The sequence below is a fragment of the Hyperoodon ampullatus genome, assembly GCF_949752795.1.
Source record: "Hyperoodon ampullatus genome assembly, chromosome: 15".
Classification (NCBI taxonomy): domain Eukaryota; kingdom Metazoa; phylum Chordata; class Mammalia; order Artiodactyla; family Ziphiidae; genus Hyperoodon; species Hyperoodon ampullatus.
Window position 1 is genome coordinate 26103137 of NC_136928.1, and position 16447 is coordinate 26119583.

Sequence of the window (16447 nt, forward strand, 5' to 3'; positions counted from 1 at the left end):
CATGGGACAATATGACACATGTCTGAATGTAATGAGAGGGGATAGGAGGGGTGTGAGGAGAATTGGCATTCACTTACAAGGAAACTATCTCAAGTAAAGTCATAAGAAAGGCTTTTCAACCAGGGCAGGAATAGGCACATCAGACAAAGGCAGGGAAGGGGGGCTTCTTCTGCTATCAAGAGAAGCTCGGTGATGTTTAAGGTACTTGGTATCAGCCAGATCCTCCAGCTTTCCCATTCCAATCTCATAGTACCACCCTTTCACAACTGATGCCCTAACTTTTGCCTAAAAGATTAGATAAGACTAAGGGTTCAGTTTATGTTAATCCAGAAACTCACTCAGCCATGTGGGACTACATGAAGAGATTCTTTTAGAGCAGTTGTAAGAACTCTTTGATTCTCTAACTATGCCTCGGGGCAAGAATTTAACACCCAAAGTCTTTCATTTTCTTTCTTTAAGCAGAGTTAGAAATAGCCAGTCCAAGCCACAACATTTATATTTCTCTGTCCTTCACATGGTCTATCACAGCAACCACTTTGATCATTAAGGTATTGTCTTTTTGTTTTAATATTTATTTATTTACTTAGGCTGCAGCGGGTCTTAGTTGTGGCACTCAGGATCCTTTAGTTGTGGCATGCAGCCTTCTTAGTTGCAGCATGCATGCGGGATCTAGTTCCCCAACCAGGGATCGAACCCGGGCCCCCTGCATTGGGAGCGCAGAGCCTTACCCACTGGACCACCAGGGAAGTCCCAAGGTATTGTCTTCAATACGTACTTTTCACTCCAGACAACCACAGATGATAGTTGAAGTAATTGTTCACCACTGTGTATGATGCACCATTCTAGCTACCCATTCTCTGATGTGAAACACCCAGGTCAAATGACCAATCCCACTTTCCCATTTCACGGAGGTAGTATTGTCTGCAGTCACAGCTGCTATTGGTCAGTATTATTTGCTTTAGCCAACAGAATCTACTCTAGCATGTTTTAATAAAGAGAGATTTGTTATATAATATTGTCTTAAGAATTTCCAGGAAATTGGGGGTGATAATGCAGCCAGGAGAAACACCCAACCTCACCATGGAAGGTCCCAGTGGAAATTCCACTGCTACCACTACCTTTTATAGACATGTATGAGGCTGGAGAAAGACAGTAGAAAGGAACTCCAACACAGTTTCCCCCAAAAGAATCAAATGCTTCCACCACATGATATGCATAACCACTTCTCACATAGCTCACTTCTAGCAACTAATCCTGCACAGGTGTATTAACTTGGATGAACTAATTGGAGTCTGGGATTTTGTTTTAGTTTTCCATCCCTGCTTCTATGGGAAAGCATGCTAGAAGAGGGATGCAACGGATACTGAATGACCCAATCTTCATTCCTGCAGCAATGAGAAACACCTTCTGCCCAGTAAATATACTACTGAGAGTCTACCTCATGGAAACAAAAGAACTCACATGTAAGGATTTATGTAAGGGTGTCTATTACAGATGCTTTTGTAGCAGCAAAAATCCATAAACAAAGTGAAGGCCCAACACTAAGAACATGGTTGAATTATTTACAGTCTATGCGCATCTCTGAATGCTGTAATTAAAAAGAAGGAAATAGAGTTCTAAAAGGTGACTTGGAGCAATTTCCTTAGGATGCTGACAAAAAAGCAAGATAAAAAAAGTACATATGATCTTGTTTCTGTCAAAAAAAAATTAAAAGGAAACCATATATAATGCTTAATGTACATGATTATATGAATATAATAAAAACTATAGAAAAACAGGCAGTAAGTTTAGAACATGGGTTATCAGAGGAGATATGGGGTGATATATGTGTGAGGGAAGGGAAGACTATACCAAGGAAGAAAGAAGAAAGGAAAGGAGACTACATTTGAAAATTACATGATGGGGCTTCCCTGGTGGCTCAGTGGTTGAGAATCCGCCTGCCGATGCAGGGGATTCAGGTTCGTGCCCCGGTCCGGGAGGATCCCACATGCTGCGGAGTGGCTGGGCCTGCGAGCCATGGCTGCTGGGCCTGCGCATCCGGAGCCTGTGCTCCGCAACTGGAGAGGCCACAACAGTGAGAGGCCTGCATACCACACACACACAAAAAAGAAAATTACATGATGGATTCCTGGAAGGTGGCAAGAGTAGCATCAGCATAGTTTTTCAACCTCTACAAATCTCCACATAACAACAGCAGAGCAACTAGATAGCAAAACCAACATACATGAAAAATATTTACCATTAGGATTGCCAGATTTAACAAATAAAAATACAGGCTGCTCAGTTAAATTCAAATGTTGGTAAACAATGAATAATTTTTTAGTATAAGTATGTCCCAAATATTGCATGGAAATAGAAACTCTAGATCTAAATGGGGGAGGGGAACAGAACCAGAAAACCCCAGAAAGCAAACCACCGTATTTCTGAACACTACACAGAAACAACAGAAGAGGGAGCTCTATGAAATTAGAAAAACTTTCCTGAACTCCATCTTATTTCTTTATAAGTTCAGGAAAACTAATTTCACATAAAAATAAGAAACAGAATATGTAGTTTCAAAGTCAAATCCCACAAAAAATTATTATAAGAAAAGGGAATAAGAAGCATAAAACATCCCAAAGACAACAAAAGCATGCCAAAAAGACATGCCCAGAAAACAAAAGTTGTAACATATTATTTCAAAATAAATATTAAGAAAATTATAGAAAACACAGAAAACTACATAAATCAGAAAAACTCAGAAATGAGGTGACCAAACTCAAGGAAGAATAAGAATCAAAAGGAAAAAAATCATTTCATAAATGAAGACTAAGCTAGAAAGAACACAAGAGCAAGTAAATACAAGATAATATCTGAAGAGAAATTGAAAGTGAAAAAGAGGAAAAATTTTTTTATTTTTTTATTTTTTTTATTATTTTTTTTAATTAGTTTCTGCTTTATAACAAAGTGAATCAGTCATACATATACATCTGTTCCCACATCCCTTCCCTCATGCATCTCCCTCCCTCCCACCCTCCCCATCCCACCCCTCCAGGCGGTCACAAAGCACCGAGCTGATCTCCCTGTGCTCTGCGGCTGCTTCCCACTATCTATCTACCTTACGTTTGGTAGTGTATATATGTCCATGCCTCTCTTTCCCTTTGTCACAGCTTACCCTTCCCCTTCCCCATATCCTCAAGTCCATTCTCAAGTAGGTCTGTGTCTTTATTCCCGTTTTACCCCTAGGTTCTTCATGACATTTTTTTTTTTAATTCCATATATATGTGTTAGCATACAGTATTTGTCTTTCTCTTTCTGACTTACTTCACTCTGTATGACAGACTCTAGGTCTATCCACCTCATTACAAATAGCTCAGTTTCGTTTCTTTTTATGGCTGAGTAATATTCCATTGTATATATGTGCCACATCTTCTTTATCCATTCATCCGATGATGGACACTTAGGTTGTTTCCAGCTCCGGGCTATTGTGAATAGAGCTGCAATGAACATTTTGGTACATGTCTCTTTTTGAATTATGGTTTTCTCAGGGTATATGCCTAGCAGTGGGATTGCTGGGTCATATGGTAGTTCTATTTGTAGTTTTTTAAGGAACCTCCATACCGTTCTCCATAGTGGCTGTACCAATTCACATTCCCACCAGCAGTGCAAGAGTGTTCCCTTTTCTCCACACCCTCTCCAGCATTTATTGTTTCTAGATTTCTTGATGATGGCCATTCTGACTGGTGTGAGATGATATCTCATTGTAGTTTTGATTTGCATTTCTCTAATGATTAATGATGTTGAGCATTCTTTCATGTGTTTGTTGGCAGTCTGTATATCTTCTTTGGAGAAATGCCTATTTAAGTCTTCTGCCCATTTTTGGATTGGGTTGTTTGTTTTTTTGCTATTGAGCTGCATGAGCTGTTTATAAATTTTGGAGATTAATCCTTTGTCAGTTGCTTCATTTGCAAATATTTTCTCCCATTCTGAGGGTTGTCTTTTGGTCTTGTTTATGGTTTCCTTTGCTGTGCAAAAGCTTTGAAGTTTCATTAGGTCCCATTTGTTTATCTTTGTTTTTAGTTCCATTTCTCTAGGAGGTGGGTCCAAAAGGATCTTGCTGTGATTTATGTCATAGAGTGTTCTACCTATGTTTTCCTCTAAGAGTTTGATAGTTTCTGGCCTTACACTTAGGTCTTTAATCCATTTTGAGCTTATTTTTGTGTATGGTGTTAGGGAATGATCTAATCTCATACTTTTACATGTCCCTGTCCAGTTTTCCCAGCACCACTTATTGAAGAGGCTGTCCTTTCTCCACTGTACATTCCTGCCTCCTTTATCAAAGATAAGTTGGCCATATGTGCGTGGGTTTATCTCTGGGCTTTCTATCCTGATCCACTGATCTATCTTTCTGTTTTTATGCCAGTACCACACTGTCTTAATTACTGTAGCTTTGTAGTATAGTCTGAAGTCAGGCAGCCTGATTCCTCCAGCTCCGTTTTTCGTTCTCAAGATTGCTTTGGCTATTCGGGGTCTTTTGTTTTTCCAAACAAATTTTGAAATTTTTTGTTCTACTTCTGTGAAAAATGCCAGTGGTAGTTTGATAGGGATTGCATTGAATCTGTAGATTGCTTTGGGTAGTAGAGTCATTTTCACAATGTTGATTCTTCCAATCCAAGAACATGGTACATCTCTCCATCTATTTGTATCATCTTTAATTTCTTTCATCAGTGTCTTATAATTTTCTGCATACAGGTCTTTTTTCTCCTTAGGTAGGTTTATTCCTAGATATTTTATTCTTTTGGTTGCAATGGTAAATGGGAGTGTTTCCTTGATTTCACTTTCAGATTTTTCATCATTAGTATATAGGAATGCCAGAGATTTCTGTGCATTAATTTTGTATCCTGCAACTTTACCAAATTCATTGATTAGCTCTAGTAGTTTTCTGGTAGCATCTTTAGGATTCTCTATGTATAGTATCATGTCATCTGCAAACAGTGACAGCTTTACTTCTTCTTTTCCGATTTGGATTCCTTTTATTTCCTTTTCTTCTCTGATTGCTGTGGCTAAAACTTCCAAAACTATGTTGAATAAGAGTGGTGAGAGTGGGCAACCTTGTCTTGTTCCTGATCTTAGTGGAAATGGTTTCAGTTTTTCACCATTGAGGACGATGCTGGCTGTGGGTTTGTCATATATGGCCTTTATTATGTTGAGGAAAGTTCCCTCTATGCCTACTTTCTGCAGGGTTTTTATCATAAATGGGTGTTGAATTTTGTCGAAAGCTTTCTCTGCATCTATTGAGATGATCATATGCTTTTTCTCCTTCAATTTGTTAATATGGTGTATCACGTTGATTGATTTGCGTATATTGAAGAATCCTTGCATTCCTGGAATAAACCCCACTTGATCACGGTGTATGATCCTTTTAATGTGCTGTTGGATTCTGTTTGCTAGTATTTTGTTGAGGATTTTTGCATCTATGTTCATCAGTGATATTGGCCTGTAGTTTTCTTTCTTTGTGACATCCTTGTCTGGTTTTGGTATCAAGGTGATGGTGGCCTCGTAGAATGAGTTTGGGAGTGGTTCTCCCTCTGCTATATTTTGGAAGAGTTTGAGAAGGATAGGTGTTAGCTCTTCTCTAAATGCTTGATAGAATTCGCCTGTGAAGCCATCTGGTCCTGGGCTTTTGTTTGTTGGAAGATTTTTTATCACAGTTTCAATTTCAGTGCTTGTGATTGGTCTGTTCATATGTTCTATTTCTTCCTGATTCAGTCTTGGCAGGTTGTGCATTTCTACGAATTTGTCCATTTCTTCCAGGTTGTCCATTTTATTGGCATAGAGTTGCTTGTAGTAATCTCTCATGATCTTTTGTATTTCTGGAGTGTCGGTTGTTACTTCTCCTTTTTCATTTCTAATTCTATTGATTTGAGTCTTCTCCCTTTTTTTCTTGATGAGTCTGGCTAATGGTTTATCAATTTTGTTTATCTTCTCAAAGAACCAGCTTTTAGTTTGGTTGATCTTTGCTATCGTTTCCTTCATTTCTTTTTCATTTATTTCTGATCTGATCTTTATGATTTCTTTCCTTCTGCTAACTTTGGGATGTTTTTGTTCTTCTTTCTCTAATTGCTTTAGGTGCAAGGTTAGGTTGTTTAGTCGAGATGTTTCCTGTTTCTTAAGGTGGGATTGTATTGCTATAAACTTCCCTCTTAGAACTGCTTTTGCTGCATCCCATAGGTTTTGGGTCGTCGTGTCTCCATTGTCATTTGTTTCTAGGTATTTTTTAATTTCCTTTTTGATTTCTTCAGTGATCACTTCGTTATTAAGTAGTGTATTGTTTAGCCTCCATGTGTTTGTATTTTTTATAGCTCTTTTCCTGTAATTGATATCTAGTCTCATAGCATTGTGGTCGGAAAAGATACTTGATACAATTTCAATTTTCTTAAATTTACCAAGGCTTGATTTGTGACCCAAGATATGATCTATCCTGGAGAATGTTCCATGAGCACTTGAGAAAAATGTGTATTCTGTTGTTTTTGGATGGAATGTCCTATAAATATCAATTAAGTCCATCTTGTTTAATGTATCATTTAAAACTTGTGTTTCCTTATTTATTTTCATTTTGGATGATCTGTCCATTGGTGAAAGTGGGGTGTTAAAGTCCCCTACTATGATTGTGTTACTGTCAATTTCTCCTTTTATGGCTGTTAGTGTTTGCCTTATGTATTGAGGTGCTCCTATGTTGGGTGCATAAATATTTACAATTGTTATATCTTCTTCTTGGATCGATCCCTTTATCATTATGTAGTGTCCTTCTTTGTCTCTTCTAGTAGTCTTTATTTTAAAGTCTATTTTGTCTGATATGAGAATTGCTACTCCAGCTTTCTTTTGGTTTCCATTTGCATGGAATATCTTTTTCCATCCCCTTACTTTCAGTCTGTATGTGTCTCTAGGTCTGAAGTGGGTCTCTTGTAGACAGCATATATATGGGTCTTGTTTTTGTATCCATTCAGCCAATCTGTGTCTTTTGGTGGGAGCATTTAGTCCATTTACATTTAAGGTAATTATTGATATGTATGTTCCTATTCCCATTTTCTTAATTGTTTTGGGTTCGTTATTGTAGGTCTTTTCCTTCTGTTGTGTTTCTTGCCTAGAGAAGTTCCTTTAGCATTTGTTGTAAAGCTGGTTTGGTGGTGCTGAACTCTCTCAGCTTTTGCTTGTCTGTAAAGGTTTTAATTTCTCCATCAAACCTGAATGAGATCCTTGCTGGGTAGAGTAATCTTGGTTGCAGGTTTTTCTCCTTCATCACTTTAATTATGTCCTGCCACTCCCTTCTGGCTTGTAGAGTTTCTGCTGAGAGATCAGCTGTTATCCTGATGGGGATTCCCTTGTGTGTTATTTGTTGTTTTTGCCTTGCTGCTTTTAATATGATTTCTTTGTGTTTAATTTTTGACAGTTTGATTAATATGTGTCTTGGCGTATTTCTCCTTGGATTTATTCTGTATGGGACTCTCTGTGCCTCCTGGACTTGATTAACTATTTCCTTTCCCATATTAGGGAAGTTTTCAACTATAATCTCTTCAAATATTTTCTCAGTCCCTTTCTTTTTCTCTTCTTCTTCTGGAACCCCTATAATTCAAATGTTGGTGCGTTTAATGTTGTCCCAGAGGTCTCTGAGACTGTCCTCTGTTCTTTTCATTCTTTTTTCTTTATTTTGCTCTGCAGCAGTTATTTCCACTATTTTATCTTCCACCTCACTTATCCGTTCTTCTGCCTCAGTTATTCTGCTATTGATCCCATCTAGAGTATTTTTCATTTCATTTATTGTGTTTTTAATCGATGCTTGATTCATCTTTAGTTCTTCTAGGTCCTTGTTAACTGTTTCTTGCATTTTGTCTATTCTATTTCCAAGCTTTTGGATCTGGGAAATAGAATCTTGGATCATCTTTACCATCATTATTCTGAATTCTTTTTCAGGTAGACTGCCTATTACCTCTTCATTTGTTAGGTCTGGTGGGTTTTTATCTTGCTCCTTCTCCTGCTGTGTGTTTTTCTGTCTTCTCATTTTGCTTATGTTACTGTGTTTGGGGTCTCCTTTTTGCAGGCTGCAGGTTCGTAGTTCCTGTTGTTTTTGGTGTCTGTCCCCAGTGGCTAAGGTTGGTTCAGTGGGTTGTGTAGGCTTCTTGCTGGAGGGGACTAGTGCCTGTGTTCTGGTGGATGAGGCTGGATCTTGTCTTTCTCGTGGGCAGGTCCACGTCTGGTGGTGTGTTTTGGGGTGTCTGCGGACTTTTTATGATTTTAGGCCACCTCTCTGCTAATGGGTGGCGTTGTGTTCCTGTCTTGCTAATTTTTTGGCATAGGGTGTCCAGCACTGTAGCTTGCTGGTCGTTGAGTGAAGCTGGGTGCTGGTGTTGAGATGGAGATCTCTGGAAGATTTTCGCCATTTGCTATTACGTGGAGCTGGGAGGTCTCTTGTGGACCAGTGTCCTGAAGCTGGCTCTCCCACCTCAGAGGCACAGCACTGACTCCTGGCTCCTCAATTTGGGATGATTTGTTGTCTATTCATGTATTCCACAGATGCAGGGTACATCAAGTTGATTGTGGAGCTTTAATCCGCTGCTTCTGAGGCTGCTGGGAGAGGTTTCCCTTTCTCTTCTTTGTTCTCACAGCTCCCGGGTCTCAGCTTTGGATTTGGCCCCGCCTCTGCGTGTAGGTCGCCCGGAGGGCGTCTGTTCTTCGCTCAGACAGGAGAGGGTTAAAGGAGCAGTCTCTTCGGGAACTCTGGCTCTCTCAGGCCGGGCGGGAGGGAGGGGCACGGAGTGCGGGGCGAGCCTGCAGCGGCAGAGGTCGGCGTGACGTTGCACCAGCCCGAGGCGCGCCGTGCGTTCTCCCAGGGAAGCCGCCCCTGGATCCCGGGGCCCCGGCAGTGGCGGGCTGCACAGGCTCCCGGAAGGGCGGTGTGGACCGTGACCTGCGCTCGCACACAGGCTTCTTGGCGGCGGCAGCAGCAGCCCCAGCGTCCCACGCCCGTCACTGGGCTCCGCGCTTTCAGTCGCGACTCGCGCCCGTCTGTAGAGCCCCCTTTAAGCAGCGCTCTTAATCCCCTCTCCTCGCGCACCAGGAAACCAAGAGGGCAGAAAAAGTCTCTTGCCTCTTCGGCAGCTCCAGAGTTTTCCCGGACTCCCTCCCGGCTAGCTCTGGCACATTAGCCCCCTTCAGGCTGAGTTCTCGCCGCCAGCCCCAGTCCTCTCCCTGCGCTCTGACCGAAGCCCGAGCCTCAGCTTCCAGCGCCGCCCGCCCCGGCGGGCGAGCAGACAAGCCTCTCGGGCTGGTGAGTGCCGCTCGGCACCGATCCTCTGTGCGGGAATCTCTCCGCTTTGCCCTACCCAGGTATGTGGGGAGTTTCTTGCCTTTTGGGAGGTCTGGGGTCTTCTGCCAGCGTTCAGTAGGTGTTCTGTAGGAGTTGTTCCACGTGTAGCTGTATTTCTGGTGTATCCGTGGGGAGGAAGGTGATCTCCGCGTCTTACTCTTCCGCCATCTTACCCGGAAGTCCTCGGAAAGTGTGTTTTTATAGGAGTATTCCAATAAAAAATGAAACACACATTATAACATCAGAATATCAACATTTGGCAAGCCTCCCCCAGTGAATAATAGATATAGGCGTTGTGCATCTGCTAAAAATCACAGAAAATGCCAACCCGACAACATGTGCCTCCTATAGTATTGCCACATAATACTTATAGTTTTGTCAAAGATATCAAACCTGTATCTCTGCATCCTCTCGATCAGCTGTCTATCTGTAGGAAATTCAGAGGACAGAGGAACACACTGAACTGCACCAAGAGTATTCAAGTAACAAACTCCAGACCCGGGGAGACTCTACAGATCAAAAGACCTGAAAGCAAAAGAAAGGATGGAAGAGGAACCTACAGATTAAAAGATACTTAACATTACATAAATATTTTTTTCTTTTTTTTTGGCCACGCCACGTGGCTTGTAGGATCTTAGTTTTCCAAGCAGGGATTGAACCCGGGCCCTAGGCAGTGAAAGTGCCAAGTCCTAACCCTGGACCACCAGGGAATTCCTTTTTTCTTTTTTTTTGAAGATGTTTTTTAAATGGGCAAGAGTAAACTATGGTATCTAGGAATGCACATTTGGGTGATAAAATTATAAAAAAGGAAAACTCAGTGAAGTGATACTATAAAAGTCAGGATAGTGGTTACTTATGGGAGGAAGGAATGTGTGATTGGGATGGGGTACATGGAAGGAGCTTCTGGAATGCCTGGCAAAGTTCTACTTTTTTTGTCTGGATAGGGTTCACCTTACCATAATTCATTAAGCCACATGTTTTATTTGTGTGGTGTTCTGTAATGGTGTTTTATTTTATAACAAAAAATATATATATTTAAACTTCCTATACCCCAGTCACACCCCAGACAATTATATTAAGTTCTCTGGAGGCAAGACCCAGACATGAGTATTCTTTAAAGCTCCCAGGTGATTCCAAAGTGCAGCCAAATTTAAGAACCATTGTGTAAGAGGAATGGTATTTCACTGGCTCAGTATCAGGGGCCTGGGTTCAAGTCTTCACATAGCCACCAATACAGATGTGTGACCTGAAGTAAGGGTTTTAACCTCTCTGGGCCACAGTGACACATATGTTACATGGTGAAAACAGTTTATCTGCCCAAAGTTGGGATTGGCTAGGCTGAGTTTTTAAGTCTCTCTTCGTTCTAGAATCTGATAATCTAAAAAAAAAAGAAAAAGAAATAAAATAGAGATTGTATTAGAACAGTTTAATTGTATAAAACTTTTAACAGTTGCATATATGATATGATCACATTTGTGCATCCATATGAAAAGTTTGTGTGTGTATGTATGTTGTCCAGTGTCCTGGCAAGAAAAATAATTCATCATATATGATTTAATAAAGAGATGTAATGAAGGAGCTAGATACAGACATATGGGCAGGATTACTGTACTTACAGACTCACAACAGTGAGAAGCTGTTACCCATACAAAGCCTGAAGACAAGAGGAGATGTCTTACAGGAGCCCTGAAGACAAGAGGAGATGTCTTACAGGAGCCCATCAAGATCTGGGGGATGGAGGAGCCACCTGAGAGGAGCTATAGTTGTAAAGGACACAGTCACATCCTGAATCCATTCATTTGTATGGCTATGTAGATGACTATACCACAATGCATTCATCCATTCAACTGTTGATGGACATTTGGGTTATTTGCAGATTTTTGTTCTCATAAATAATGTTTCTAAGAATATTCTTGTACATACTTTCTTAGTGAACATCTGCATACATTTCTGTTGGGTATATACATAGGAATGGAATGGCTAGGTCATAGCATATATGAATCTTCAGCATGTATTGCCAAACTGTTTTTCAAAGTGCATGTACCAGTTTATATTCTCTAACAGTATAGAAGACTTCCTCTTGCTCCATAGTCTCATCTACAGTTGCTGAAGGAGACAAAGTGAGAGGACCTACACAAACAGATATGAACACTTACTATAAAACTAAGTAATTAAGACTGTGTTGTCTGGGTAAAAAGATGGATAAATAAACCAATGGAGAAGACTAGAGTCCAGGAACAGTTCTACACATACATGGACACTGAATTAATGACAAAGGTAGCACTGTAGAGCAGAAAATAAAAAAAAAAAAAAGATAGTCCTTTCAGTAGATGGTATTGAGTCGATGGAATATACCCACCTAAAAAATCAGACTTGACCACACTTCACACCATACCCAAGAATCATTCCCAGGTGGATTGCAGATCTAAATGCAAAAGGTGAAACAATAAAGATTTAGAAGAAAACATGGGAGAATATCTTCATGACCTTGGGGTAGGGCAAAAATTTCTTAAACAGGACACGAAGTGCTTAGCTAAGAAGGAAAAGAATTTTTTTTTCCTGAAAAAAAAAATTTTTTTTTCTTAGCTAAGAAAAATTTTTTAATTTAAAAAATTAGATCAAATAAATTTGATTCCATTAAGATCAGGTACTGTTGCTCACCAAAGGACATCATAAAGAGTACAGAGTAGGGGGCAGAGTCAAGATGGCGTACTAAGAGGACGCTAAATTCGCATCTCCTCACAACTAGGGCACATACCAGGCACCGGTGGGGGACCACGGACACCTAAGGGGACAGGAGGAAACCCCAGCGACTGGGTAGGACGTGGGGCATGAGGGGAGTGAAGGGGGAGGAGAAGTGTAGGCGGGATGGGTTTGGCACCCCTGAGGGGTGGCTGGGGGAGGGGAAGGGATCCCACGCCAGAAGGGGGAAATTGGGGAACCACTGGGAGGGCAGAGGATCAAAAGGGAGCGTGGCCAGGTTTCCCCTGCCCACTTGGGCCCCCCGGGAATCTGCTGAGATCCCGGGCCTGATCCTATGCCCACTGAGGGCCCCTCCAGCAGCGCAGGTCCTGAGGGAGTGGGTGGGAGGGAAGGGCGAGCAAAAGTAAAGGCCAGACCTCTGGGCCAGCACCTCTGAGGGGTGGCTGAGGGAGGGAAGGAGTTCCTACACCCAGTGGGACCCATCCACAGTTAGGGGTCCAGTGGAAATGGGGGAGGGGAGACCCTGGGGGAGATAGTGGTTTAGGGGTGCAAAGGAACAGAAGGGAATGGGGCCAGTGCTTTCCCTGTCCACTTAGGCACTGAGGAGCCTGTTCGGCTCTGCCCTCAGAGCCTCCCTCCTGCAGAACAGAGCCCAAGCCCCACCCCTACATGCCCACCCAGGGTTCTACCTCTACACTCAGGCACCTCCTCCAACGAGCTGGGCTTAAACCCCACCCACACACCCTCACTCAGTGCTCTACCGACAAACTCTGGAATCCCACACTCCAGAGGCCCTCCTTTCCACTTGCTGCCTTGCCCCTTCTGCGCAGGTCCTAAGCAGAGGCCCTGCCCCATGCTTGAAAGTCACCCCGCATAGGCCCCAACCCACGCTCAAACATCACCCCCCCCACCTGTCTAGGTCCTGCCCCACCCTAAACACTGCCCCTGCCTAAGTTCCACCCCACCTAAACTCTGCCCCCATAGCCAAGGCTATTTTTTTTCCTTTTCTTTTTTCCTCTTTTAGATCAGGGTTCCTTGTTGATTCATTGTTGTTGATTCTTTTATATTTTTATTTTTCCTAATAAATCTTCTATTTTTATAATTTTATTTTATTCTTTATACTTTGTTAGTGATCTCTCCTTTTGGCTTGTTGCCCCCCACACCTTTTTTTTTTTTCTTTTTTCTGCTGTGGTTTTATTTTACCTTGTTGCAGTTGTTTCAGTTATAGTTTTACTTTTCCTAATCTATTTTTTACCTTTCTAATTTTATTTGTTTTTTATTCTTTGATATTGTACTGCTCCTTTTTTTTTTTTTTTTAACTGTACCACAAGCTTGTGGGATATTGGTTCCCAGGCCAGAGGTTAGGCCTGAGCTCCTGTGGTGGGAGGTCCAAGTCCAAACTGCTGGACTAACAGAGAACCTCAGACCCCAGGGAATATCAATTTGAGTGAGGCCTCCCAGAGGTCCTCATCTCAGCACAAAGACCCAGCTCTATCTAACTGCTTGCAAACTCCAGTGCTGTATGTCTCAGGCCAAACATCAGTAAGACAGGAATACAGCACCACCCACCAAAAAAACAAACAAACAAAAAAAGACAAAAAAATATGTTACAGACGAAGGAGCAAGATAAAAACCTACAAGACCAAATAAATGAAGGCGAAATAGGCAACCTACCTGAAAAAGAATTCACAGTAATGATAGTAAACATGATCCAAAATCTCAGAAACAGAAGGGAGAAAATACAAGAAACATTTAACAAGGATCTAGAAAAACTAAAGAGCAAACAAACAGTGACAAACAGCACAATTACTGAAAGTAAAAATATTCTAGAAGGAATCAATAACAGAATAACTGAGGCAGAAGAACGGATAAGTGAGCTGGAAGATAAAATGGTAGAAATAACTGCGGGGGAGCAGAATAAAGATAAAAGAATGAAAAGAATTGAGGACAGTTTCAGAGACCTCTGGGACAACATTAAATGCACCAAGTTCCGAATTATAGGGATCCCAGAAGAAGAAGAGAAGAAGAAAGGGTGTGAGGAAATATTTGAAGAGATTATAGTTGAAAACTTCCCTAACACAGGAAAGGAAATTGTCAATCAAGTCCAGGAAGCACAGAAAGTACCATACAGGATAAACTCAAAGAGAAACATGCTGAGACACATATTAATCAAACTATCAAAAATTGAAAACAAAGAAAACATATTAAAACCAGCAAGGGAAAAGCAACAAATAACATACAAGGGAATCTCCATAAGGTTAACAGCTTATTTTTCAGCAGAAACTCTGCAAGCCAGAAGGGAGTGGCAGGACATATTTAAAGTAATGAAAGGGGAAAAGCTACAACAAAGATTACTCTACCCGGCAAGGATCTCATTCAGATTCGATGGAGAAATTAAAACCTTTACAGATAAGCAAAAGTTAAGAGAATTCAGCACCACCAAACCAGCTTGACAACAAATGCTAAAGGAACTTCTCTAGGCAGGAAACACAACAGAAGGAAAAGACCTACCAAAAACAAACGCAAAACAATTTAAAAAATGGTAATAGGAGCATACATATCGATAATTACCTTAAATGTAAATGGATTAAATGCTCCCACCAAAAGACATGGCTCAATGGATATAAAAACAAGACCTGTACACATGCTGTCTACAAGCGACCCACTTCAGACCTAGGGACACATACAGACTGAAAGTGAGGAGATGGAAAAAGATATTCCATGCAAATGCAAATCAAAAGAAAGCTGGAGTAGCAATTCTCATATCAGACAAAATAGACTTTAAAATAAAGACTATTACAAGAGACAAAGAAGGACACAATATAGTGATCAAGGGATCAATACAAGAAGAAGATATAACAATTGTAAATATTTATGGACCGAACATAGGAGCACCTCAATACATAAGGCAAATACTAACAGCCATAAAAGGGGAAATTGACAGTAACACAATAATAGTAGGGGGCTTTAACACCCCACTTTCACCAATGGACAAATCATCCAAACTGAAAATAAATAAGGAAACACAAGCTTTAAATGACACATAAAACAAGATGGACTTAATTGATATTTATAGGACATTCCATCCAAAAACAACAGAATACACATTCTTCACAAATGCTCATAGAACATTCTCTAGGATAGATCATTTCTTGGGTCATGAATCAAGCCTTGGTAAATTTAAGAAAATTGAAATCGTATCAAATATCTTTTCTGACCACTATATTATGAGACTAAATATCAATTACAGGAAAAAATCTGTAAAAAATACAAACATATGGAAGCTAAACAATAAACTGCTAAATAACCAAGAGATCAGTGAAGAAATCAAAGAGGAAATCAAAAAATACCTAGAAACAAATGACAATGAAAACACGATGACCCAAAACCTATGGGATGCAGCAAAAGCAGTTCTAAGAGGGAAGTTTATAGCAATACAATCCTACCTCAAGAAACAAGAAACATCTAAAATAAACAACCTAAGCTTACACCTAAAGCAGTTAGAGAAAGAAGAACAAAAAAAACCAAAATTAGCAGAAGGAAAGAAATCATAAAGATCAGATCAGAAATAAATGGGAAAAAATGAAGGAAACAATAGCAAAGATCAATAATACTAAAAGCTGGTTCTTTGAGAAGATAAACAAAATTGATAAACCGTTAGCCAGACTCACCAAGAAAAAAAGGGAGAAGACTCAAATCAATAGAACTAGAAATGAAAAAGGAGAAGTAGCCACTGACACTACATACAAAGGATCATGAGAGATTACTGCAAGCAACTATATGCCAATAAAATGGACAACCTCGGAGAAATGGACAAATTCTTAGAAAAGCACAACCTTCCGAGACTGAACCAGGATGAAATAGAAAATATGAATAGACCAATCACAAGCACTGAAATTGAAACTGTAATTAAAAATCTTCCAACAAACAAAATCCCAGGACCGGATGGCTTCACAGGCAAATTGTATCAAACACTTAGAGAAGAGCTAACACCTATCCTTCTCAAACTCTTCCAAAATATAGCAGAGGATGGAACACTCCCAAACTCATTCTATGAGGCCACAATCACCCTGATGCCAAAACCAGACAAAGATGCCACAAAAAAAGAAAACTACAGGCCAATATCTCTGATGAACATAGATGCAAAAATCCTCAACAAAATATTAGCAAACAGAATCCAACAGCACATTAAAAGGATCATACACCATGATCAAGTGGGGTTTATCCCAGGAATGCAAGGATTCTTCAATATATGCAAATCAATCAATGTGATACACCATATTAACAAACTGAAGGATAAAATCCATATGATCATTTCAATAGATGCAGAAAAAGCTTTCAACAAAATTCAACAACAACTTATGATAAAAACTCTCCAGAAAGCAGACATAGAGGGAACCT